At 40.7% G+C, this 26,231-nt stretch overlaps 1 protein-coding gene across 21 annotated transcripts in view; it reads right to left on the bottom strand.

The window, feature by feature from the left end:
- The window catches only part of RBFOX2 (RNA binding fox-1 homolog 2), a 265,267-nt gene that overhangs the window by 141,017 nt on the left and 98,019 nt on the right, over window positions 1–26,231 (bottom strand). The window lies entirely within an intron of this gene.

Below are 26,231 nucleotides of genomic sequence, written 5' to 3' on the forward strand. Positions count from 1 at the left end.
AGTGTGCAGCACACTCTCTCTGTATTTGCCTTTAGGGAATCTATCTCTCTCTCTCTCTCTCTCTCTCTCTCTCTCTCTCTCTCTCTCTCTCTCTCTCTCTCTCTGTCATTCTACTTCCAGAAACACAATCCTCACTCACAGAAATCATTGCAAAAGGCAGGGACGGGTCGGGTTAGTAATAAACCACCAGCACCAGTTTCTAGTGCTAGAGATAAACTAGTTTAAGATGGGTTCTTTAAACATTAATGAAGCAATCAAAAAACTCTGACCTCCAAGATCAAGGGAAGGGAGCCAAGCTTCCTCTCTGCCCCAATTCTTCTGGAGCCCCTTGCAGAAGCCAAGCGTGAACACAGAACCTGCTCAGGGCCTACATCCCCTCCCCAAAACGTCAGCCTTGCATCACTGTTCTTTATAAAGTTTCACCACAAATAATTCTGAATCTTAGATTTTAAAACAGAAAACATTATATATAAACTGAAATAAGTTTCCGCCTTTTTTATTACTACCTTCTGACTTCAGATCACATCTCCCTTCTGAAAGGAGAAAGGATAAGGGTTTCAGAGTCAAGTGAGTTTTTAGCCCCTAGAAATGGCAACAGAGCAAGATACCAAACCTGGGTTTGCCATCTGGGTCTCCAATTACTATCATCATGGCCTAGGGAAAGTTATTTAACCTGCCCCGGCCTCTGTTTTCTCAACCAAAAACTGGGTACACAATACTATTCCTTCTGAACTTGTAATTAGAACAAAGGATATAACTATGTAAACTATCTGCCATGTTCCTGGAGACCACATTTTCTAATTCAGTTCAGTTCAAACATTTATTAAGTGCCTCCTATATGCAGACATACATTTATCCATTATGTTCAATGCTGAACATCAAATCATCTGTTCTAGTGGTTTTTATTCAGAAAACAGCTAACTTCTCCATATGCCAATGCCCCTGATTGTTCCTTGCTTGCCTACCCATTTCTCCATGTTCAAATCCAAAAGCCCAGCCCAGTGGTAACTGATGTCTCCTCTGGGAGCCTGGTGTCTGTAACAAGACAGTTACCACCTTTGCCAGTTTCTACTACAGGTATCCTGTTTACCAATCTTGTCTCCTTTATCCACATCTTTCAGGATAGAGTTCACTGATTTTAGGCCAGGGAGTCTTTTTTAAAAATATATATATATTTTATTGATTTTTTTTACAGAGAGGAAGGAGAGGAATAGAGAATTAGAAATATCAATGAGAGAGAAACATTGATCAGCTGCCTCCTGCACACTCCCTACTGGGGTTGTGCCCGCAACCAAGTACATGCCCTTGACCGGAATCGAACCTGGGACCCTTCAGTCCGCAGGCCGACGCTCTATCCACTGAGCCAAACCGGTTAGGGCAGGCCAGGGAGTCTTAGGTTAGTGCCATGCACATAGTAGGTGCACAATACGCTCTCAAAGGTTTCTGTGTTTTGAGGAGTATTTCACTCCTTTAACTCATTAAACTAAACTAAAACAAGAGCCCTACCACCTTCCAGCTGCCTCAGGGTTCCGTTTCCCTCAGACATGTTGGAACAGCTCTCTCCTGCTTCTAAAATCTCCAAGGTCTGCGAGTCTCACATTCAAGGTAGGCCCTGTGTAGGTGGTATGCTCACTCTCCGGTCTGAGTTATCTGCTAGGTGAAGTTTCTTTTTCTCTTAGGGTAGAAAAAAGTCACTTTTCCTTATCTTCTGCACGAAGATGTACCTTTTCTCTCCTTCCACCTTCAACTCCCAACTCATGTAAACTTAAAGAGGTGGGGCAGTATTCTCAGCCTCACCCAAACCTTTTCTTTTTCTTTAGGCAGAACTTCTCTGCTTCCTCTGAAGGCAAGATTACCTCATTTCCAGTACAAAACAACTTATGAGACAGCCTTTCCATTTTAATGGAAAAACAAATCTTGACTTTCTATAAAGTGTGTTATATGTCCATAATCAATGTTTATATGCAACTTTCCTCTAGTCCATGGCCTAAGCTTATGTCACCAGACCTCCCTATACTACATCCTAAATAACTGTATTAAAATCACACTAAGAGATTATGGTTTTTTCAAGCTCCTTGGGAACACAAAATTGTTAATACTCATTTTAAAAACAAGTATCAAAAAACAATACAATAAAATTTCACAGACTGTCACTTTAATGGTCTGATCTTTTCATCAAGTTTAGGGTAAGATAGAGATATTCCTGCTTTCCTGCATCAAAGTAGGAGAAAATACACAGAGAAAAGGGAGCCTTGAAATGAAATAAAAACTAAAATATGTCACAAAAACTCTGGCACCTCCAAAACTCCCATGAGTACAACCATTATAAACTTCTTTGGAACCACAGGAAGAGTTAATAAGTTCCTACTCTAAATGCATCTCTTCCTTTCCTGGTCATAATTTTAAGAACTGGGGAATAGTCTGGTCAAAAATCAAATGCTTCTGTGTGTTTTCTACACACACACACACACACACACACACACCCTCCAAAAACCCACAGGCAAGCTAAATGAATCGTTTTATTCATGCTCCTGCATGTCCACATTTCCCTACCTTAAAAAAAAAAAGGGGGGGGGGGATGAAAGGAAACAAGAAATAACAGAAAAAAAATTGACTCAAATCATCAAAGTCAAATAAGGAAATCTACGCTTTACAGCTACACAGGATTCAGACTGAGAGACACAAAGGTCTAATAGTTCCACAGTAGGAAGACACCCTGGAAAGGATCAGTCTTACACATAGGATTAAGATACACACATACTAATTCTATCAGAACATTTTATCAGACTGTCTTACTGTACTTGGAAGCTTATCAGCCTTTACATTAGTTTGGGAGGGGGCGAGGGGGGATGTGTGAATTTGAGCATCAGAAAAGGAACTCTTCTGTGGAGGGCCCACAGAGGAAGTCTGGCATACTTATTTCTGAGGAAGAAAAATCAGATTATCTAGGACAGCAATAAGGATGCTGCCAGTAATTCTAACCTTACTAGTATAATGTATCCTGAAATCCCGCTACTGAAAGTGCTGGGTTTTCCAATGTGAAGAGCATGGTAGGTAAAAAGGGTTCAGAGCCACACTTTAAAGAATTTAAAAAAATTTTCCCTCTCACCATTTATGCCCCCTACACCCTCTTCCACCCCCTCCCAGCTCCCGCAATCACCACACTGTTGTCCATGTCAATGAGCTCTTTATCTTTTTCCCCCCTCTTTTTCGCTCAATCCCTCCACCTCTCCAGCCACCCTCCCCAGCTGTCAGTCTGCTCTCTATCTATGAATCTGTCTCTATTTGCTTGGTAGTTCAGTTTTTTCATTAGGTTCAACATATGAGTGAAATCATATGGTACCTATCTTCCTCTGTCTCATTTCACTCAGCATAGTGTTCTCCAGGCCCGTTCATGCTGTCATAATGAACAGAATTCCCTTCTTTTTCATGGCTGAGTAGTATTTCACTGTGTAAATGTACCACAGCTATTTTATCCACTCATCTACTAATGGATACTCGGGTTACTTCCAAGTCTTTGGAGCCACATTTTAGACTCCCTGCCTCATAGTCTGAACATTCAAGAGACTGTTGTGTTTTATGCAAGTTTCTCTGTGGGTGTAAAGACTGGTGGGGGAACTATGGACATCTGAGGAGCCAACACAATTTTTCAAAAATATTCCTGAGAAGTCAGGCACTGAAAACTTTTCAAAAGAAATCAGAGGCAACCCTCTGCACATAATTGGTACTCCTTTCACTTCCAGGATTGGTAAAGACAATACAGACTTACCACAATTACTGAGCTATAGAAATGGGCCATCTGAGGTCCAACTGAATTTTACTTTTGAAAAAAGTTGAAAGAATGGGGCTCTTTAAACTTTGTTTCCTCTCAGCTTAAGATAAGTTCCCACAGGCAAGCTAAATGAATCTTTTTATTCATGCTCCTGCATGTCCACATTTCCCTACCTGAAAAAAAAGGAAGGAAGGAAACAAAGAAGTAACAGAAAAAAAAAATTGTGTCAAACCATCAAAGTCAAATAAGGGAATCTATGCTAAAATTCTCAGAGGGCAGGTCTCTATTAGAATCTTACTACTCAAAATGTGGACCATGGAGCAGCAGCAGCAGAGTAGCATTAACTGGGGGCTTCTTAGATATGGACAATCTCAGGCTCCATCCTAAACTTACAGAATCAAAATCAACCCAGTAACAAGAGCCCCAGGTGATTCACATGCACATTAAAGTCTGAGAAGCTGGTGAAGATAGCGCACTGTCCTCAGCAGCAGCAGACACTTAGGGAGGAAAGGGGTAGATGTGGTTGCCACTTTTCAGTTAGGGCATCTGTTCATTAACTAAGCACCCTGCTTGCTGATTTCAATATAACACCACCAGCTACTATTTCCTGAGGACACATGTGCGGGAACTCTGCATGTGTTATCTCATTGGATCTTCACAATATCGCTGTAAGGTAAGTTCTATGTTCTCTTTTTCACACATAAAAACAAATTGGGGCTTAAAATGGTCAAATGATTTGCCCATTGTCTCACAGCAAATGAGTAGAGAAGCCAAAAGCTGAACACAAGTTTTTAAGACTCCAAGATCATTTCAATTACAATACACTTATTCACTGATAAAAATTAAATCAAGACTGCCAGAATCATTGGAAATTTTATCCTGGCTAGAACCCTGCAGTCTGCCTCTGCCCCTTACCAAGACTGCACACCATCAGTGATGGAGAGAGGTTTGGGACTCCATGTACACACACTGTACGTGAATTTCCAAAAGCCTGGGACTCTGGTCCAGTACAGCTGCCATGATTGACATCATTCAGAGAATGATTCCAGAAACTCTTGTTATTACCCTCTATGATGTCTAAAGTGAGCTCCAGAAAAGGGTACGTACATCTCAAAGCTCACCTCTAGGAAAGATGTGTAAGAGCTCTTACCCCCATTTTTAGGAAACCCAGAGGGACCATCCCTAAAAGAGGAAAATGTATTATCTTAAGTGCTCTGCTTTTCTTTAGTATGTTTCAATCATACTCTCAAATAGCCTACCATATTTCTAACTAACTTGTTCTGGCATCCCCTCTACTACAATTTCTCAGCTCATGAAGTCCCCTATCCCAACCATATTTTCATTTATCTATGCACTCCAGTCCTGTCTTCCACTCACTCCATGGTCCATAATTATAACCCCTCCCTTGTGAATATCCACAACAATTTGTCTTCTCCATCACTACCATCTGTCAATACTCCCGTCGTGATTAAATACAAGTATCTGCCTCCTCTGTGCCGGGGCACAATCAGCTGAATGTTGCGGAGGTAAATCATATGACGTAGTTGACTGACTTTATTATATATTCATAACACAAACCTCAATCGGGCACTTGACAATGAATGCCAAACAATCCTACCGAAGCTCCCTTGTAAGCCTTTGGACTCATCACTATTACTATTTCTTAGTTATTCCTCCAACCTACTTCATTCTCTCCTTACCACCCAACTCTCAGCTGTTGCTCTATCCAAATACTTCATTTTAGAAAAGAGAAGCATTCAGGCAGCCTCTTCTGTCCACCAAATCTACCATGCTATCTAGAAATGCATGCATCTCCTCCTCCTTACATTCTGTTAGAATGAAGGATGCATCCCTAGCATCAAAGGCCCATGTCACCACTTGCACTCACGTATCCCACCCTGCCGAGCCTGGGGGAGGACTGTGCTGCTGGTTATCATCCGCTGTCTCCCTCTCTAATCATTACTGTCAGGCCAACAAATAAACACATGTCCATCTTCAGAAAAACTCCCTCTGCTCTCATATACTGATGGGGAAAGTAGACACTGGTATCCACTCTGGAAGTCAGATTGGCAATATCCAATTTTGAAATGTGCATGGCCTATGGCTTAGCAATCCACCTCCAAGTAGCATAACTTAGAAAATCCCCATTGGAGTGGAAAAAAGTACACTATAGCAATCTGTAAAAGGAGGGAAAAAACCTTCAAAAATACAAATGTCCAGTAATAGGTGGCTAAATGAACCATGGTTTTAAACAGTCTCCTTCAACCCCTTTCCTTCTTCTAGCTACCTACCATTTCTCTGCTCACCACTGCACAGCAAAACTTCTTTTAAAAGTTGTCTCCACTTCACCTCTCATTTCTTCTTCAATCTACTAAAAATTAAGTTTCTAAGCTCCCCACTGTATGGAACTAACTGGCCATTGTTTTAACCACTTCCACGTTACTTAAACCAATGGACACTGTGCTGTCCTCAGCTTATCTGACCTCACAGCAGGATTCCATAAAGTTGGCAGCCTTCTTAAAGCATTCTCTTCTTCTGGCTTCTGAGATACTACACTTCTGGTTTTCTTCCTGCATCACTGATTACGTCCCAGTATCTTTTTCTGGCTTCTCCCCCAACAGACCTCTAAAAAGGAAGTGTTCCTGGGGGCTCATCCTCATCTCTCTTTTTCAGTGTCTCATCCATTCCCTATGCTTCCGACACCATCAACAGGCTCACAATGAACAGTTATATCTCTGCCTAAACCTCTTCTCGTGCTCCAATATGACTGTGTAGCTGTCTCACAGGCAAGTCAAACATACATGTGCAAAACTGGGCTCTTAAATCTCTGTAGCCACCACCCTTAATACCTGGCTTACCCCTGGCTTTCCCCACCTTGGTGAGTGCAATTATGAAAGCTAGAGACCTTTCCCTTTGCCTTCCCCCCTCATCTCAAACCCATTAGTAGGTCCTGTGTGTCTGACTTCTCTTGATCTCCACTGCCACCACCTTATCCCAAACTAGCATCACTCCTTCCTGGATATCGCAATGGTTCCTCCACTCTATTGTTGCTTCCCTTGAAAACATTCATGACAGCAGCCAGAGGGACTTCTTAAAATGAAAATCAGATCATATCACTTCTCTGGTTCTGTAAGTTCACACTGCACTTAATTTTTTTTTCTATCTGAAGTCTTTATAATGGCCTGCAAGGTCCTTGATGATCTGCTAAGTGCCTGCCTCTCCAGCCTCATTTCATATCATTATCTTCCTTTCAATCACTATACTCTAAATACACTGATCTTGTGTCAGGGCAGTTCCTGGTCTAGAGCAAATCCATCCATCTCCCTGGCATCCCTGTAACCCTTTCCCCCTCTTCTTGAAATCCCTCCTCATCCTGCCTCCATTCTTTGCAAGGCCGGCTCCTGCTTATCTTTCAGACCTCAGCTTAAATAACACCTCCTCACATAAAACTCCAGACTACTCTATCTAGTTGGAGACCTTCCCCACAAGTCCATATTCTCTATTACTGTGCTCTCTTTATTTTCCTCCTAGCAGTTATAAAACATCCATAATTCATTTATTGGTTTTTCTTATTTGTTATAGATTTCTCTATTAGAAAGTAGTATCCTGTGTATATTGCACACAACTAAGATCTACTATGGAATATTTTACCCCTTGACTTTTGTTAGGGAAGGTCAAAGTTATTTGTAGGAGTTTCTGGCACTCAGGCAACTATCTAACCAAGTCCTATAAATAAAGTTAGAGTGCCACTAATTTTTCCCTACTTACCAAAAGGACAAAAGGATAAAAGTTTTACCCTAGCTACAAATCATAACTACATGCCTGCACCAATGGCTTTATAATACTAGATTGAAAAAAATCATAATATTAACATAAAAAAACAGTTCTAATCTAATCATTTACTTAAGCTAATTTGAGCATAAACAGTCTGAACTGTCTCCCTCCCAATACTATAAATTTGCTCAGCACAATGAAATAATAGCATCCCAATCCAAGCTCCACTATGATCAAGCTTGCTGTATAGAAGTTAATTACCTAGAGTCTAGAACCATGTGTCTACACAGTGGCCACTTGTTACATGTGGTTATTTGAGTTTCATCTCATTTAAATTAAAAATGAATATTAAGATTTCTGTTCCTCAGCCTTAATACTAAAATTTCAGTTCCTTGGTCCCATTAGCCACATTTCAGGTGCTCAAGTACCACATGAGGCTGTTGCTATTATAATGGACAGGGCAGATGTGACACATTTCCATTGACCCAACAATCTCTATTAGACAGAATTGGTGTAGAACATGGTAATAACCAGGAAGCAAAAGGCCCTCTAAGCACCCAGAACATCAAAATGTTCAAGCACTTTCATCAGCAGAAAAACTCCTCCAGGCTTTCTTTCTAAATCTATTTGTTTTTATTTTAGAAATATTTCTGTACTGATTATCTGGCTGCTTGCCCACCAATATTAAAGCAAATTAGGAAAGGGAGCTAGGAAGCTGTAGGGAATAAGTACCAGAGGAAAGAGGAATATTATATTAGAGGCAGCCACATCAGAAACAAGAGAGGACCAAGAGAAAAAAATCTAAACAAGCAGAAATCAAAAAGTAGACATGTCAAAATGAGGCAATACAGTAATGAAAAACCAACAAAAGCTCCTGAAATATCAGTCTTTTACAGTCCTGAACAATAACTGATGTTGATAATTGTGTTAAACCATTAAGAAAAGCACCTACCATTACACTATTAAGAACACAAATTATAGAGTTATATAGCACATTTTATAGGGATTTATTTCATCCATAGAATGAAATACTATATAGCCTTTGGGGAGGGATGAGGATGCTCTTAAAATACTAATATGAAATACTCTACTACTTGTCTTTAAGAGTTTTTTTAAAAGCTTCAGAACAAAGTATAGCACAGTACCACTGAATTAAAAGGAGGGGGGAAAAGGAATAATTATATACAAAAAGGTACCCTTTGACTCTAGGGGAAAAATACTGGGGAATTCAAGACAGGAATGCGGAAGCAACTTTTCACTGTGTTACCGTTTTGTACCTTTTGAATGAAGTCATATAAATTTTTTTTTTATTAAAAAAATACCTTAAATTTAAGGGGGGAAAAGTAAGTTCTCTATCCCAATAAATATAATCTAATGCTTATCTGGGCATCAAAAAAAAAAAAAACAAAAAAAAAAACCTCATGGAAAATAATTACTTTTTCCTTTACCAATGACTAGTCACCTAAATATTTAACACATTTTATTCTTTTTTTTTTTTTAAATATATTTTATTGATTTTTTACAGAGAGGAAGGGAGAGAGATAGAGAGTTAGAAACATCGATGAGAGAGAAACATCGATCAGCTGCCTCCTGCACATCTCCCACTGGGGATGTGCCCGCAACCCAGGTACATGCCCTTGACCGGAATCGAACCTGGGACCTTTCAGTCCGCAGGCCGACGCTCTATCCACTGAGCCAAACCGGTTTCGGCAACACATTTTATTCTTAATAAAAAGTTAACTATACTATTTGAAGTCCCAATAAAATAACTGATTTCTAAAAACATGAAGTTGAACTTCTAAATGTATCCCCCTAATCTACTGTCCTTAAACCATTCAACACCAAAATAATAGAAATAAACTTTTTAACTTAACAATTACTGATTTCTATTAGTTAAAAAAAGTCAAATACACACACACATTTTCATCATCTGTAAAATAGGTAGTAATGCCTACAACACTATGATGTCAGACCCAAATAAAATCGAGTATGTTAACTATTTAGTAAACAGAACATTATATACTACTAGAGGCCCAGTGCATGAAATTCGTGCACGGGTACGGTCCCTAGGCCTGGCTGGCGATCAGGGCTGATCAGGGCCTTCCTTCCCTCAGCTGCCGGCTGGGGCCTTCCTTCATTCCACGCTGCCCCCTGGTGGTCAGCACCGTCATAGCGGGCAGTCAAACTCCTGGTTGGTCTAACTCCCAAGGGGACAATTTGCATATTAGCCTTTTATTATATAGGATCACTACCATCACAATCACTGCTATGACAGCATGTGAGTTACAAAACAAAAATGAGATGAAAGTAATTAAATAAACAGAAATGGGCTTGGGGCCCAAAGAATGCTGTGAACTTGTTAAACCTCTTGCACTGACTTTATTATCTCTTTATCTTGAGAAAATATTACACCAGGAACTTTAGTTTCCTTCTTTAAAGCACTGAAGAAGAGATGGGAGTTACGTGGTCGTGAGAACAAGATTAGTAAAAGGTTTAAAGCAATTAGGGAATAGATGTATCTGAAATATATAACCTCTTTTAGCATTTTACAAGTTGTCAATATGTAGTCCAACAAATTTTAAATTGATGCTAGCAGTATAGTATTTCTCTTCTACAATTTATTCATTTAAAATAAAAAAAAACTAAACACATGTATATTATTTCTACTGAGCATACAGCAATCTATTGTTTAAAAGTGGGATGCCATTTTGAGAAATAAAGATAATAAGTGAGATCCTGTGATGCAGGAAAACAATTTTTAACCAGTGCACTAAGGCATAGGCAGTATATTTAAAACAAAAACGGCTTAATCTCTTTCATTGTTTGCACTTAGAAATGATTTAACTTCTCCAAAACATGCTTTGAAGACTGAAGCAAATGAATTTACTTCTTGAAGCCATTAACTCGTCTCTGAAACCATTTCTGGTGATGACTTTAATCCATACCCACATTTGTGCGTGAGTCATACTACACTGTATTGTTCAATGCAGTCTATTTTGAAAAGTATTCATGGTCAAATAATTTTGAGAAACATGCATTAAGCAATTTCACTATTTGTCAAATTTCAGCTTTTCATAATCTCCTAACAGCATACTAAAATTAATGATACTTTTTACTAATTTCAAATATACTTATAGGAAGGAAATAAGCTATCCAGGAGTTTAAGAGATTAGCTGACAGGCAGATAGATGCCAAGAATTTTTTGCACAATTTAAAGGGCTACAATCAGGATAATGTGAGTATGAGAAACAGACAGACAGCTTGAAAGCTTTATACCAAAGGTACTGCTGATTTATATACCCCTCTGCTCTGAATGGCCATATTCAAGCAGCTTTTAGTAAGCAGTAAGATTTCTGGAGAAGTAGAATTCTGCCTTTCCTAGATGATATACTTAGAATGCCTATTTATGAATTTAAATGTATGACTGAGGTTGAGGGTCTTCTGAACTAGCCGGAAAAAAATCTATCTAATCCACGCTAGACTGGACTAGACCATTCTACCCCAGACCTAACTGATGGTTTCAATATCAAAGTTCTCCCAAAAGTTAGCACATAACAAACTCTAGACACTTATTTTCAGGCTATGACTACACCTTTAATAACGTAAAAGAGTTCTGTGGGACTTACTTTAATCATTTTAGAAACATAGTTTATTTTTAGTAAATATAATAGTCCCCCACATGGGAAGCTACAACCATGCCAAAAATTTTCTATGAGGAGATAAAACCCTATTTATAGACCTATCAGTTGCTCCTTGCTTAGGTGGTAACATAGTTTCCACTTTAATCCTGATATGACCTCCCCTGACTTCTCAGGTCTCTAACTTTCTTTTCACCCTAAAGTTGCTCACATTTATCTTTATCTCCACAGGGTACTTAAGTTAAGCTACTATGGGGGTCAGGGGGGTAGGGAAGAATCTCCTTTCCCTAAGCCTTCTCCTTTTCTGGAGACTTTTAGGTAAGTTTCAGGAAAAGGGAAAAGAGAGTTGTTCTTCATTTGGTGAGTGTTTGGGGAAGAAACATTCAGCAATCATCAAGATTACTGCTACTTGGGTGAGCAATGTATGTGGCAAATGGGGCTATTGATGTCTTTATCTGTGTATGATTTAGCTTACAGTTTTCCATCTTATAAAAAACCAAGGGGTTTCTAATGTACAGGATATTGTACTCAAAAGCTAACCAGGGAACCCAAAGATAAATATGAGATTAAATTTTTCTTAAAAATTGTGACATCCTCAGAAATTGAGCTGTTGTTTTACATTAGCTGCTGGCATCTTTACATGCTTTGCTTAAAATGCTATGGAAATTATCTCCCCCATTCCACCCCGGTTTCTGGATATGACTCCATCCACAATTCTATAAGGGCATCTTACTCTAACTTGGTGAACCATTTTCATTGTTTCCTTTCACTAGCAGTGGCATGACCCAGACCCCATCTCACCCCAGCCCTGCCCTACCCCATACTCTGGATGAAACTGTAAATAAACCCAGTCTTTACAACTCCTGTAAACCCTAACCCCCTTCATCTCTGAATACCAGTAATTTACTGTCCCTGGTTCACTTTTTTTTTTTTTTTTTTTTACAATCTTAAGCATATACTGCCTTTGGTTATTAACTGCCTATTTGTAGGTCTTATATCCTGAACGAAACTGCAAATTCCGCTCTGTTATGAGCTCCTCAATGGCAATGACCATGTCTTATTTGTCTCAGTATCATCAGTGTCATGTCAAATAACTGGCATATAATAGGCACACAGTAAACATTGCTGAAATATCTGTTCGGCTGATCCAGACGGTGAAAAGAGTGTAGCAATTACACTTCACTTATGTGAATCTCACACTGCATACAACTGGGAAAGCCCAATAGAGCTGTACTAGAATTGAATCACAAGCAATTCCTGAAAGGAAGGAGAAGCACAGGGCCATTAAGTAGTACCACACACCTTTCATTGGATTCTCCTCATCTTTCTCAGGTGACCTAAGAGACAATGAACACAGAATGTACAAACACGGGGCAAAGGGTAACATTTCCTTACCACAAGAAAACTCTAGCTGCTTTTCTCCCTATATATTACTACTCATCCTCTATGAACTCCTCCTGCCCACCCCAATCCCTAACCCTCCAATACCTGATGTAGTTACTTAGCATTTTTACTTGTAACAACAAGGGATGGATAGCTTTAAGTTTCATGAAAAATAAATCAAATTAAACATGGGTACATTCACCTGACTATAAAAGTTAGCTATCACCTTGACTTGGGGTGGTAAACACACAATACAATGTACAGATGATGTTTTGTAGAATTGTATGCCTGAACCCCATATAATTTTATTAACCAATGTCACCGCAACAATTTAAATCAATCAACCAATAGATAAATAATGTTAGCAATCACCAGAAAATACTTCTTTAAAAATATTGTTCAATTGTGAAGTTTATCATATAAAATGGCATTTTCCTTTTTTTAAAAATTGACTTGAGAGAGAGAGAGATGTTTGAGAGAAACATCGATTGGTTGCCTCCTGTACACACCCGGACCGGAGACTGGTCTGGAAATCAAACCTGCCACCTTTGGGTGTATGGGATGATGCTTCCTTTTTAAAAGAAGACATATGGTTTTTCTGGAGTGATCAAAATTGAGGCACGGGCATGGATGATTAAATAAATTCTCAGGATCATTTTCCATAAGCAGCATGGAAAGTACTGAAGAAAGAACTTAGGGTTTGGAAGTGAAATAGAACAGGAATCAAACTGCCAAATCACCACTCACTAGCTGTGACCTTGAGCAAGTACTTTAACCTCTCTTAACCTGTTTTCAACTAAATCTGTTCTTCATCTATAAATGCAGGGTTATTAGGAAAATTAGAAATAATGTATTAAAACACCTAGCTCAGTGCCCAGCTTAATAAATTATAATTGTTAATAGCTTTGCTTATTGTCACTTTTCTTAGCCCACAATAAACAGCAGAAAATGACTCCTTAGAAAATATAACATTTGAAGGCTACCAATATAATTTATTTTCAACTGATAACAAAAGAATATCAGTAAGACACACCTAAAGAGAGCTATTTTTTCTCTGTATGTAAAAGTAAAATCTGCAGGCCCTGGCATCATCCTGTGCACAAAAAGATTGCTGGTTAGATCCCTGGTCATGCGGTTGTGGGCTAAGGGGGGCAGGTGGCATGCAAGGGGCAGCCAATAGATGTTGCATCCTCACATCGGTGTTCCTCCCGATCTCTCTCCCTTCCTTTCTCTCTCTAAAAATCAACATATATAAAATATATATAAAATATATATAAAAATATATATATATTTTTTTTTAATTAAAAACTGCAGGAAGAGAAACACAAAGTGTTCCACTGGGCAAGATGTCCCTATTAAGCCAGATGGTAGGATAATTTATAAAGTCTGTAATGAAAACAAAGCTCTTAGCGGGGAGGGGGAGCAATCTAATGGGAGATAGCTACCGTAGAGACTCGGGTAGGAGAAACCCAATATTACAGTATCTGTGACATTGAAAGCTTTGAGTAAAGGAGATGTTTTTTAATCTCCTCAAAATTCTCCCTTAAACCAGAGATACTTACCTGACCATCGTAAGCACAAGGCAAAGAGAGAAGGAAGTCCCTGTGGCTGTGTGGGAAAGGGGGTGCTGAGGAAGTGGGAGATGCTGGTGACCAGGATGAGGACTTTGTTATGGAGGAACGAGAACTCGCTGCATCTTTTGCTGCTGCTGCTTTCAGGAGCTGGCAGGAATGTTTATGTCACTTACCTGCTCTAGTGAAAGGGGAGGCAGTAGTGTTTGGTCTTTCTACACGGCAGGATGGAAAAACGATGAAGGAGTTAAGGCTTTCAGTGTTAGAATGAAAATGCTGGAAGGATTTCAGGGATTTTCTAGCCAGCCCAGTGGAATGGAAGAAAGTCTGGGCATGAGAGCCAGATGGGCCTTCCTAGGTATTTGACCTTGGGCAAGCTGGACAGCCTCTGCAGCCTTCCCTCTTCTCATCTACAAAATCGGTTGGACAGCATTTGCCCTGCAGAGGACAAACTGTGAGAAGCAAACTGTTTCAGAATCGGCACTCAATACAGGTTAAACGGGGCTTTTCCCCAAACCTCAGGCTAGCCAGACATAAAATGCGCTGATGGCTGGCATACAGCAATATCATAAACATTCGTTCTCTCCCTTTCCTTTTCTGCTAACTTAGCAGAAAGGGAATCAAATCAAGTCCAAGTAGGGAAAGTGACTTTCCCAAGGTTACACTGCTGGTTGTTGGCAGAATTAGGGCTTAAAATCAGTTTCTTCAAGCTCAATGCATCGCATCTTGCCTCATTTGTAACATTTCTTTGGGGACACAGCAAGCTTAGCTTAGTATCTATCATATGGGTGCAGAGAGTCAATTCGAACAAGAGAACAAACTAACTGCAATGTCAGCAGCTCCCTGTGACTCAGACACCCAAGAGTTAAACACTCAGCCTTAGCCAAAGCTCCAGAGAGCTGTGGTTGGGCAGACTTCTTATGGGAGGAGGCCAGGCAGGCACTGAAATCCATTCCTCAGTATGATTGGTTGGTCCTCAAAGGAGGGCGGCTGGGGGAGAGAGGAAAAGGGAGAAGAATGTCACCCGATCCCCACGATCCCCACGGGTAAACAACAGCAGGAGCATCTGCTCAGGTTTTCAACTAAATCCGTAAAATATTTCTGAACACTTGACCACCAAACTCGTAATACTGCAACCTCTGACCTTCACAAACAAGAGAGCCCTTGTTCTATAATGACCAGATTCTTAGTAATACAATCTGGACGAACAAATGCAAAAGGACAGTTTAATATTTCTCTAGCACAAAATTAGTACCCAACGCTTGTGCTCTAGGTGCTTGAAATCAACACGGGGCCATCATATTCCTCTTAACCCCCTTGCCGCACTACAAAGGAACCAGTCTGCTTGCTCCTACTCTGCCACGTTTCTCAAACCCTGCCATTTCAAAAACAAGACGAGACTGCACAGTCGCATCCCCTCCTCTGAGTTTCTCTCCATCCTTTTTAAGAGGAGCCCCCTCCTTTTTAAAAAGGGTATCTTATTGCAAGACGCAACCTCTCTGTAATTATGTTAGCACACATGTGCAAAGCAGAGAGAAGGGAGGGTTTGGGGAGAGAGAAACCCAATACCTTGCCAAATCCATTGGGAAGTCTGCCCAAGTTATTAATCCAGGCCGGGGCCACTTAACTGAATTGGTTGAGGCAATGCCCTTCAATCCTGGCTACATTCTTTCCCCCAGGGGAGAATGCAGGAAGGGCCGTCTCAAAATCTTATTATCCCCAACCACACTCCATTTCCTCAGAAGTTTCTCTCTCCCACTTCAAAGGTATACACAAAACATTTCAGTTCTGAGCAGAGAATGAGAGAGGCGGTCCCTCATCCCCAGTGCACTTCCGGGACTCCGCAGACTGATCCCTGAGGAGCCCCTGAAAACTGCATTCTCTTTGTCCTTACATACGAAGACTTACATACAAAAGTCCCAATAACTGAAACCCAAGGTCGAGAGGAGAACTAAAGATAAACTAAAGAGAATACCTCCTACTGAATGACTATACCAGGAGGACCTTTCAGAAACCCAGTCAGTCCAGGGACCAACTTGAGTCCACCTTAGTGTGGCCCCAGGCACCAAACAGTCCGAAAGACCCATCTCTTAGGATTGTGTAGACCAGGAATGACCTGAAACCATGGTGTACTCAAAGAGCAAAGGCGCCTCACCAGTGGGCCGAACGAAGCAAACCGGTTTCAGGAAGTGGCCGACGCTCCTTATGTCTCCTCTTTGTTTCTGCTCTACAATACTAACCCCAGATTTAATCTAAACTATGCTACTAATGCCCTTTGCTAACACAGATGTCTCATTTATAAATCTCAGGGAACATAAGTGACTCAGCTCTCTTTTGCAGGAATGTTCAGCAAATTAATTATTCAAGGAGATTACACGTAGTCACTAAACACACAGGCTTCAGTGTCAGATAGGCCTAGGTTTAAATACCTGTTCCACCACTCCCTAGCTCTGACCTAAACCTCTCCAAATCACAGTTCTTTCTTCTGTCAAATAAGGCTTCTACTGTCTGCCTCATACAGAGAGTTGTTAAGAATAATGAGGAACTGAGGGTGTGTGTGTATACTTAACACAGTACTTGATGCATTACTAAGCATTCGATACATAAGAGTTGTCACTATACATTATTACTGAGGAGTATAAAACAACTCCTATAAAGAAACAATACTGCCATCTGACAACTGTATTATCATCCTGCACCTTCGCCATCCCATCAGAGAGTGGTAAACAGCAGAAAAATGCCAAAGATTACTTAATGACTCTCTAGTGAACAGTATGCTAGGTGCTGGGGAACAGAGTGAAGGACACAACCTCTGCCTACAGAGCATCTCACGCTGAGGACGGACACAACAGAAAGGAAGTCATGTACCAAGGGGGTGGGGGTCTCAGGGAACCACTACTCAGTGTTTGTGTTCCACTGTGGAAGGGTTGTGTGTAGTTCTAGTCCCAGCAGTCTGGGTCATGTTGAATAGATCTACTAAGGTCATGGGGCAGGGGAGTGCAGGAAAGGAAAGCAAGGTCCATTCTGGAACTCTATACACTCAGTGTGAGAGGAGGGGAGAGTGGGAATATGTACAGTGGGAGAATTTTGGTCTTTTCTCTTCACATTATACCAGGCAAAAATAATACCAAGCATGGCGTTGGCAACCATGACCAAGCATTTTCACGCAGGCACTACACAATTACTGCTTGTTGGCTTAGCGGAGCAGTACATACATTTTTTTTTAGCAAATAGACATGAAGCTCTCAAAGAATTACACTTGTTTAATAAAAAAACATACATACGCACTGGAAACCATGTACTGGGGAAGACCAGAGGGCTGGGTTCTACCAGTCAGTGGCACCCGAACTCACACCAGTGCTCTTTCCCTCTTACAAATTTTCATCATCACAATCCGAACCTGGTCCACTCTCACACACACCTAAGGCAGCGGTTCTCAGCCTGCGGGTCGAGACTCCTTTGGGGGTCGAATGACCCTTTCACAGGGGTCGCCTAAGACCATCGGAAAACACATATATAATTACATACTGTTTTTGTGATTAATCACTATGCTTTAATTATGTTCAATTTGTAACAATGAAAATACATCCTGCATATCAGTTATTTACATTACGATTCATAACAGTAGCAAAATTACAGTTATGAAGTAGCAACGAAAACAATTTTATGGTTGGGGGTCACCACAACATGAGGAACCGTATTAAAGGGTCGCGGCATTAGGAAGGTTGAGAACCACTGCCTTAAGGTCTGCACTGTTGATGGAACAGAGCAGGGCCAGGCCACTCCTTGGTCATGACAGCATACAGCCATCAGGTAACAACATAACATTGGGGAAGCACTGAACTGAGAATGAAGGCTCGATATCACAGACCCACCTCTGCCACGACCAAGAGCTCTAAAACCTCAGGGGGGGGACTCAGTTCCCCACATGCAAAACAGGGGCGATGTGATGAAATCCAGCTCTGGCATTCAATAACTTAGGAGCTGAGGGCCAAGGTGATGTTCCCTACCCTGTTCTTGTTTCAATGTTAGGGCAGACATGCCACAGAGAAGCCAGGGCATTAAGACGAGTAATTATAATTCTCTCTCCAAACCAGATGAAAGTTCAGGCACAGTAGAAATCCAGCCTCACATTTCTGAAATATAAACTAAAAGGTTTGGGGACTTAGAGTCCTGGCCTAGACCATTCACTTTATGAAGGTCAGGACGTTTTCTTCTTGGATGGTGAACCAGCAAAGAAAGTACCAGAAAGCAACGCGACAACAGTAAAGGACCCAGCAACTGGAGGGCACATCATTTGCTTGCTGAAGGAGCCTTCCTAACACTCCACGGAGAAGGACAAGCTGGGGCCTTAGAGTAAGCATTCATTCCAAAAATACAGGAATGACGGCTGCTATTTCTGGCCAATGGGTCAGGACCTGAAAGGTGGGTGTAATCGTCACTGAACAAATCCTATAGTCAGAAATAATCTTGCAACTGCCAGCACTCAACAAACTGGCAGCTCTTTAGAGAGAACTCTCTAGGGACCCCGAGCTGCAGTAACCAAGGGAAATGTACCCAGATTAGATCAGCACAGGCCTCTCTGGTTCCACATGAAGTATTGTAGGGGGCAAAGGCACTGGCCACCACACAAGATTTACACAATGAGCTCCCTGAAGGCTGCACGTGTTCAGGTCAGAAGAGCTGCCGCTTTGCTACACATGCCTCATAGGCAGCAGATGCCAAGTATCCTATTTACCTATTGATACCTTTAGCTACAATTCCTCAAGAGAGCCTAATAGGTTTGTTTTTCAGCGTAGTTGCCCATTCTGTCCATTTTAAGTTAGGAAGAAGAATTCTTATTTATTGTCCCATTCTTCCCTTTACCTTTGTCTAACTAAAATAAAATCCTAAATAAGATGTGATGTGTCCATACAATGGAGCAGCAGTCACCAACCGGTGGTCCATGGTCTGAAAAGTTGGAGACCACTGCAATGGAGTATTATTTGACTATAAAAAAGAATGAAGTACTGATGCATGCTACATCATCAAGGAACCTCAAGAACATTATGCTCAATGAAAGAAGCCAGACATAAAGGACCATGTATTATATGGAGTCCATTTATATGAAATATCCAGAAAAGGCAAATCTATAGGCACAAAAAGTAGACTAGTGGTTGCTTAGGGCTTGGGAGGGGTAGGGAGGGTAGAGGAACTAGAAAATGATGACTAAGGGGTACATGGCTTCTTTTTGGAGTGATCAAATGTTCTAAAATTGTTTGTGGTGACAGCTGAACAACTGTGAACATAACAGCTGTGAACATACTAAAAGCCAATGAGCTGTATACTTTAAATGAGTGAACTGTACAGTTTAAATGGGTAGACTGTATAATATCAACTTTTATCTCAATAAGGGTGTTAAAAAATATCTCAAAGGAATGTAACCTCCACTAGCAAGGGAAATTTAATGAGAGAGATTAAAAGTTAAATATATTTAATTTTTTTATTTTATTCTGGCCATCCCTTGTTTCTAAAGGCCCCTCACACCTTCCTAGCAACTGCTCATTTTGCTGTTTCCATCCCCTGCTCCACTGCAGTTTCCAGCTCAGGCTCACGCCCTTCCCAAGATAACTAACTGGCTGGAGGTAGCACTGCTTGGGTCTTAAAGTCTACCCCGGCTCTATCTTTACTTAGTATCCTTCCTTTTACATATAGTTTCCCTCTGTCCCTGAAGAGATAGTAAAATCACCTTCAACCCACCCTCCCCAGCGGAAGCTAATGACCTACTGCACGATGAAAACAGAATGAACATAAATGACACTATAAAAGCACAAGTTTGAGAGTTTCAACAAATCTGGGTTCCAATCAAAGCATCTGAACAAGTTACTCTAAGTCTCACTGTCAGTTTCTACTTCCTTAAGAAGCGGGGGAGGGGTTAGGGGGGCGCATGACACTGCCTAATGCATCTGATGCATGTGGTCAGTATAAAAATTAAATGGGAAAATCTATGTAAATGATTACTATGATGCCTGGCACACAGAAGAAGACTTATGCCCAATCTTTTCATACTGTCATCCAGTATATCAGCCTCTGTGTCAAAAAGGCAGAACAAAAGCAGGCCATTAGCACCACCAAATTGTTTATAAGCATTCTTCTGACTATTTATTTTAACCCCTCTCACTCACACATCACTAATCCAGTCTTAATACTTTCAGAGTTTTTACTTCAATTATTTTTTTTCCTAGACTCACTTTAACCTCAAATATTAGGTTCAGTATTGTCTCTCCAGTTCCATGTTCCGTCCTCAACCATAATCTGTATGTATCACCTTAATTATAACACTTAAATCCACTGTGGGCGAATTGTTTACCCACAATAACCAAGCACTCCGTATCCTATTCCTCATAAAAGCCTATCATGGAGTCAAAACAACTTAAGATGGAGTTCAGAAAAAATATCAGAATCTTACAATAGAATACTAGGCAGCCATGAAAATGATGCTATAGAAATAGTTAATGGCATGAAAAGATATTTACAACGGAATAGGAAAGAGCTGGAAGCACATTACAAAATTTTAAACAATGTGATGACATTTTATAAGAAATTTTAAAATGTGTGTATATGCAAATACAGCTGTATAGAAACAAGATTAGACCAACAAATAATAAAAATATAAAGTTAAAAAAAGAAAAAATAGGAGAACCAAGATGGCGGCATAGGTTAACGCCGGAGTTTGCTGCTTTGAACAACTACTTCAAAAGTGAAACCAAAAAACGGAAGGGACATCACCCAGAACCACAGGAACGCTGGCTGAGTGGAAGTCCTACAACTAGGAGGAAAGAGAAACGCATACGGACACTCAGAGGAGGCGCAGTGCTGAAGTCAAATTCTGAGGTGCGGAGTGCGCGGAGCGGGCTGGCGGCGGAGGGCGCGGTTGGCGTTTTCAATCGGGAGGGAGTCGCAGACTCTGAGCTCCAGATACGGGCGAGTCTTTAGGGACCCAGACTCAAACGGGAGAAGCGGGACTGTCTGGCTTCGGTCAGAGCGAGTGCAGCTTTCTCTCTGAGCTTTGCAGCGGGTGCTGGGACTCAGAGAGGCAGAGCCCCTGGGGACAGGACTGAGAGCCGCCATAACTGCTCTCTCCGGCCCACCCTGTTGATCCTGTTCTACCCGCCCCGCCCAAGCCCTGCACACAGGCATTTGCCGGATAGCCTCAGGCAAAGGCTAGATTAGCACCTCCCTAGAGGACAGAAGTTCTCTCACTACTGACACAGCTGATTCTCATAGCCACTTGGCCTAGAGGTCAAACCCTCCCTGGAATTAGCTACAACAATCAAGATTTAACTATAAGACTGCAAACAAAGACCACTAGGAGGTGCACCAAGGAAGCATAACAAAATGCGGAGACAAAGAAACAGGACAAAATTGTCAATGGAAGATATAGAGTTCAGAACCACACTTTCAAGGTCTCTTAAGAACTGTCTAGAAGCCGCCGATAAATGTAGTGAGATCCTCAAGAAATCTAATGAGACCCTCGATCTTATATTGGGGAACCAACTAGAAATTAAGCATACACGGACTGAAATAACGAATATTATACAGACTCCCGACAGCAGACCAGAGGAGCGCAAGAATCAAGTCAATGATTTGAAATGCGAGGAAGCAAAAAACACCCAACCGGAAAAGCAAAATGAAAAAAGAATCCAAAAATGCGAGGATAGTGTAAGGAGCCTCTGGGACAGCTTCAAGCGTACCAACATCAGAATTATAGGGGTGCCAGAAGATGAGAGAGACCAAGATATTGAAAACCTATTTGAAGAAATAATGACAGAAAACTTCCCCCACCTGGTGAAAGAAATGGACTTACAGGTCCAAGAAGCGCGGAGAACCCCAAACAAAAGGAATCCAAAGAGGACCACACCAAGACACATCATCATTAAAATGCCAAGAGCAAAAGATAAAGAGAGAATCTTAAAAACAGCAAGAGAAAGAAACTCAGTTACCTACAAGGGAGTACCCATACGACTGTCAGCTGATTTCTCAACAGAAACTTTGCAGGCCAGAAGGGAGTGGCAAGAAATATTCAAAGGGATGAATACCAAGAACCTACAACCAAGATTACTTTATCCAGCAAAGCTATCATTCAGAATTGAAGGTCAGATAAAGAGCTTCACAGATAAGGAAAAGCTAAAGGAGTTCATCACCACCAAACCAGGATTATATGAAATGCTGAAAGGTATCCTTTAAGAAGAGGAAGAGGAAGAAAAAGGTAAAGATACAAATTATGAACAACAAATATGCGTCTATCAACAAGTGAATCTAAGAATCAAGTGAATAAATAATCTGATGAACAGAATGAACTGTTGATTATAATAGAATCAGGGACATAGAAAGGGAATGGACTGACTATTCCTGGGGGGGAAAGGGGTGTGGGAGATGCGGGAAGAGACTGGACAAAAATCGTGCACCTATTTATGAGGACAGTGGGTGGGGAGTGAGGGCGGAGGGTGGGGCGGGAACTGGGAGGAGGGGAGTTATGGGGGGAAAAAAAGAGCAACAAATGTAATAATCTGAACAATAAAGATTTAATTAAAAAAAAATAAATAAATAAAATAAAAAGAAAAAAAAATATAAAGTTAAATATATCAAAGAAATTTTTATTTTATTCTTTTGTCTGCTGTATTTTCTAAATTTTCTTTTATGAATGTATGTTGCTTTTAAGAAAGAGAGTTTAAAACAGAAACACCAATCAGAACGGATATGTGCACCCATATGTTCATAGCAGCACAATTCATCATAGCTAAGATCTGGAAACAGCCTAAGTGCCCATCAGTAGATGAATGGATTAGAAAACTGTGGTACATCTACACAATGGAATACTATGCTGCTGTAAAAAAGAAGGAATTCTTACCATTTGCAACAGCATGGATGGAACTGGAGAGCATTATGCTAAGTGAAATAAGCCAGTCAATGAAGAAAAAATACCACATGATCTCACTCATTTATGGATAATAAAGACCATTATAAACTTATGAACAAAAATAGATACAGAGGCAGAACAGTCTGGAGCAGACTGTCAAACTATAGCAGGAAGGCCGGGGAGGGTTGGGGGGCAGGAGGGGAGGGTAAGAGATCAACCGAAGGACTTGTATGCATGCATATAAGCATAGCCAATGGACATAAGACACTGGGGGGTAGGGCAGGCCAGGGGATTGTCAAGGGTGGGGGAAAAAAGGAGACATATGTAATACTCTTTGTAATACTTTAAGCAATAAAACAATAAAAAAAGAAATTTAAATAATACAATGTTTCTTATCATTTTCTTAGCAGACACTATAGCAGTGATGGCAAACCTATGACATGCGTGTCAGAGTTGACACGCAAACTCATTTTTTTGGTTGATTTTTCTTTGTTAAATGGCATTTAAATATATAAAATAAATATCAAAAATATAAGTCTTTGTTTTACTATGGTTGCAAATATCAAAAAATTTCTATATGTGACACAGCACCAGAGTTAAGTTAAGGTTTTTCGAAATGCTGACATGCCGAGCTCGAAAGGTTCGCCACCACTGCACTATAGCATGGCTCTGGAGTCAAAAAGACCAGGATTCAAATCCACTCTACCACTTATTGTATGTACAACTTTAGCAGTCACTGAAACCTTTTAGCCTTGGTGCTCTCATCTGGAAGAAGCAGATGAAGATGAACATCCTAGCGGAATGCTCGGCACATGGTCTTCAGTAAGTCTCAGTGTCCTACTCTCTGGCAGTGGTTCTCAATGTGATCAGAGGCACCTGGAGCGCCTGCTGAGCCTGAGAGCTGGTCCCCATCCCCAGCGTTTCTGATCCAATAGGTGTGGGGAGGAGGAGATCATGAATGTGCATAAGTTCCAAGGTGATTCTGATGCTGCTGGGCTGGAAACTGCTCTGGGTAATAAGAGCAAAGTCTTCTTAGAATATGCTATGCAGATATTAATTTAGTACTCTTTCAGAATAATAATATTTCAGAAATATGTGCTCAGTGGATACTGAATTAAATTAGAGCCTAAAACTGCTCATTCACTTAAAATCCCAGACTTTACAATATGGGATAATTCACTCCAAGACATTGAGGGAATTGGTTTTCCACTTACGTTGGAAGCAAATAGTAGTTATTAGGATTGAATTTAGCATGTCCGACTTTAGCATGGGACAAAATGTCTGAGGATGCGGGCACGGATACAACAAAATTCCAGACGGACATGGTGACTGCACCGTCGGGAGGAGAGCAGTCTCCAGCATGTCAGAGAACTTGCTTGCTCCGGGCGCCCTCTGTTGACGGAAACAGACATAGCCACTTGCTCCACCGCTCCCTCCCTTTTCTCCTCTCCTCCCAGGAGAGCCAAGAGTCCTTGGAGTGTGACTCAGACTTGAGGGAAGGTTTCCAGTTATGAAATTTTCCTAAGCCCATACACAGTCAGGATAGACTTTTTCTTCTGTCAGTTTTCCCAGCTCCCTTTTCTTTGTACTCGCAGCTTATCCCCCCCAACAGTTTACCTGCGTCAGGATGGCAGAACAAGAAGTGAGCAGCGTTTATCATGAAGGTACTGTATGTGGAATTTAAATCGCAACTGCATTTCACTTCAAAAAAGGCTAGCATTTAGCACAGTGGGAAGAATTCCTTTTGTAAACAATCTCCGATGCAATGTGAAACGCTGTTGGCATTAAAAAAAAACACTAACCGATGAAGTATTTAGTTTCTTTCAAGGAAAACTGTTTTATAGCACCACTCCAGGCAACTAAAAGTAGTTTGAGAAAATTTTAGAGCTGGCAAAGATCTCTAATATTATCACCTCCAACTTCCTCATTGATATAAGGAAACTGAAGAACTCAAAGAGGTAAAGTGACATATACAAAGTCACAGACTCAGTGACAAAGCCAAGTTTCCTGACTCCCGCATGACTCATGGTCTTTCCACTATAATATAGTCTTTATTTAGAAACAGTTTCCATTTAGTCAAGACAAGGATAACTGAATTGTAACTACTTCATAGAGGGTAAAGAAACTAATGAACATGTAAGTATTCCTGAGAGGAGGAGAAGAAAAAAATTCTACCTTTTTCTATTGTGAAAATTAGGCCTTTCCTACTATCAATACTTCCTTAGTAGCAGTCATTTTTACATTAAGTTAGTCTTCACAGGGTCAAAAACTGCACTGATTATCATCAGCAAGCAATGTCTAAATCAGGAGTAGGCAAACTATGGTCCATGGGCCAAATCTAGCCTGTGGCTTCTTTTTATACTACCCACGTACAATGTACAGACCATAAGCTAAAATGGTTTTTACATTTTTTAATGGGGTGGGGGGGACCAAAAGAAGCATAATATTTCATGACATGTGACATTTTTATGAAATTCAAATTGCATTGCCCAAAAATAAAGTTTTATTAGAACACAGAGTCATCCTCATTTCTTTACCTATTAACTATGGTTGCTTACTTACTACAGCAGCAGAGTTGAATAGCTGCACCAGAGACTGTATGGCCCAATATCTCTCTGATCCTTTACATGAAATGTTTGCTCATCCCTGTTCTAAACTATTGACAAATGTGATGTGTGAACCTTTGGTCAAGTCAAAGTATTGGGTTATAAGTTCTATGGAGGTCCGGGCTCAGTCATGAGCTCCCCACAAATTTAGCAGGAGTCCTGCACAGGGTGAGTGGACGGCCTGTACGGCCTGGCAACCTGATCTCTCCTCCAGACAAGCAGAGGGCACTGTGCTAGGCTTTGACATGGTTTTTAATTGCTATTTATCAGCAATCCTATAAAAACATTCCCATTTTATAAATGAGGAACCAAGCATAAGAGATAAGACAGGTTAAACATCAGGCCTAAACTAGAATTTGAACCCAGACCTGTCTGATACCAAAGTTCTCTGATCACTCCCCAATGTTTTTTAAACTGTGTCCCAGTCAGCTGAGAGGCTCGGGGGCAAAAGGAAGTCCAGAGGGTGGGGCTCCAGACCTTCCATAACTTTTCTACCCCACTTATATTTTTTTATATATTGTGTCCATATAATTTGTTTGAAAGGGAATTTGCTGTTAGAAAATTTAGTTAGACGGTCAGCGTACCTCT

The sequence above is a fragment of the Myotis myotis genome, unplaced genomic scaffold (assembly GCF_014108235.1).
Source record: "Myotis myotis isolate mMyoMyo1 unplaced genomic scaffold, mMyoMyo1.p scaffold_m19_p_3, whole genome shotgun sequence".
Lineage (NCBI taxonomy): Eukaryota > Metazoa > Chordata > Mammalia > Chiroptera > Vespertilionidae > Myotis > Myotis myotis.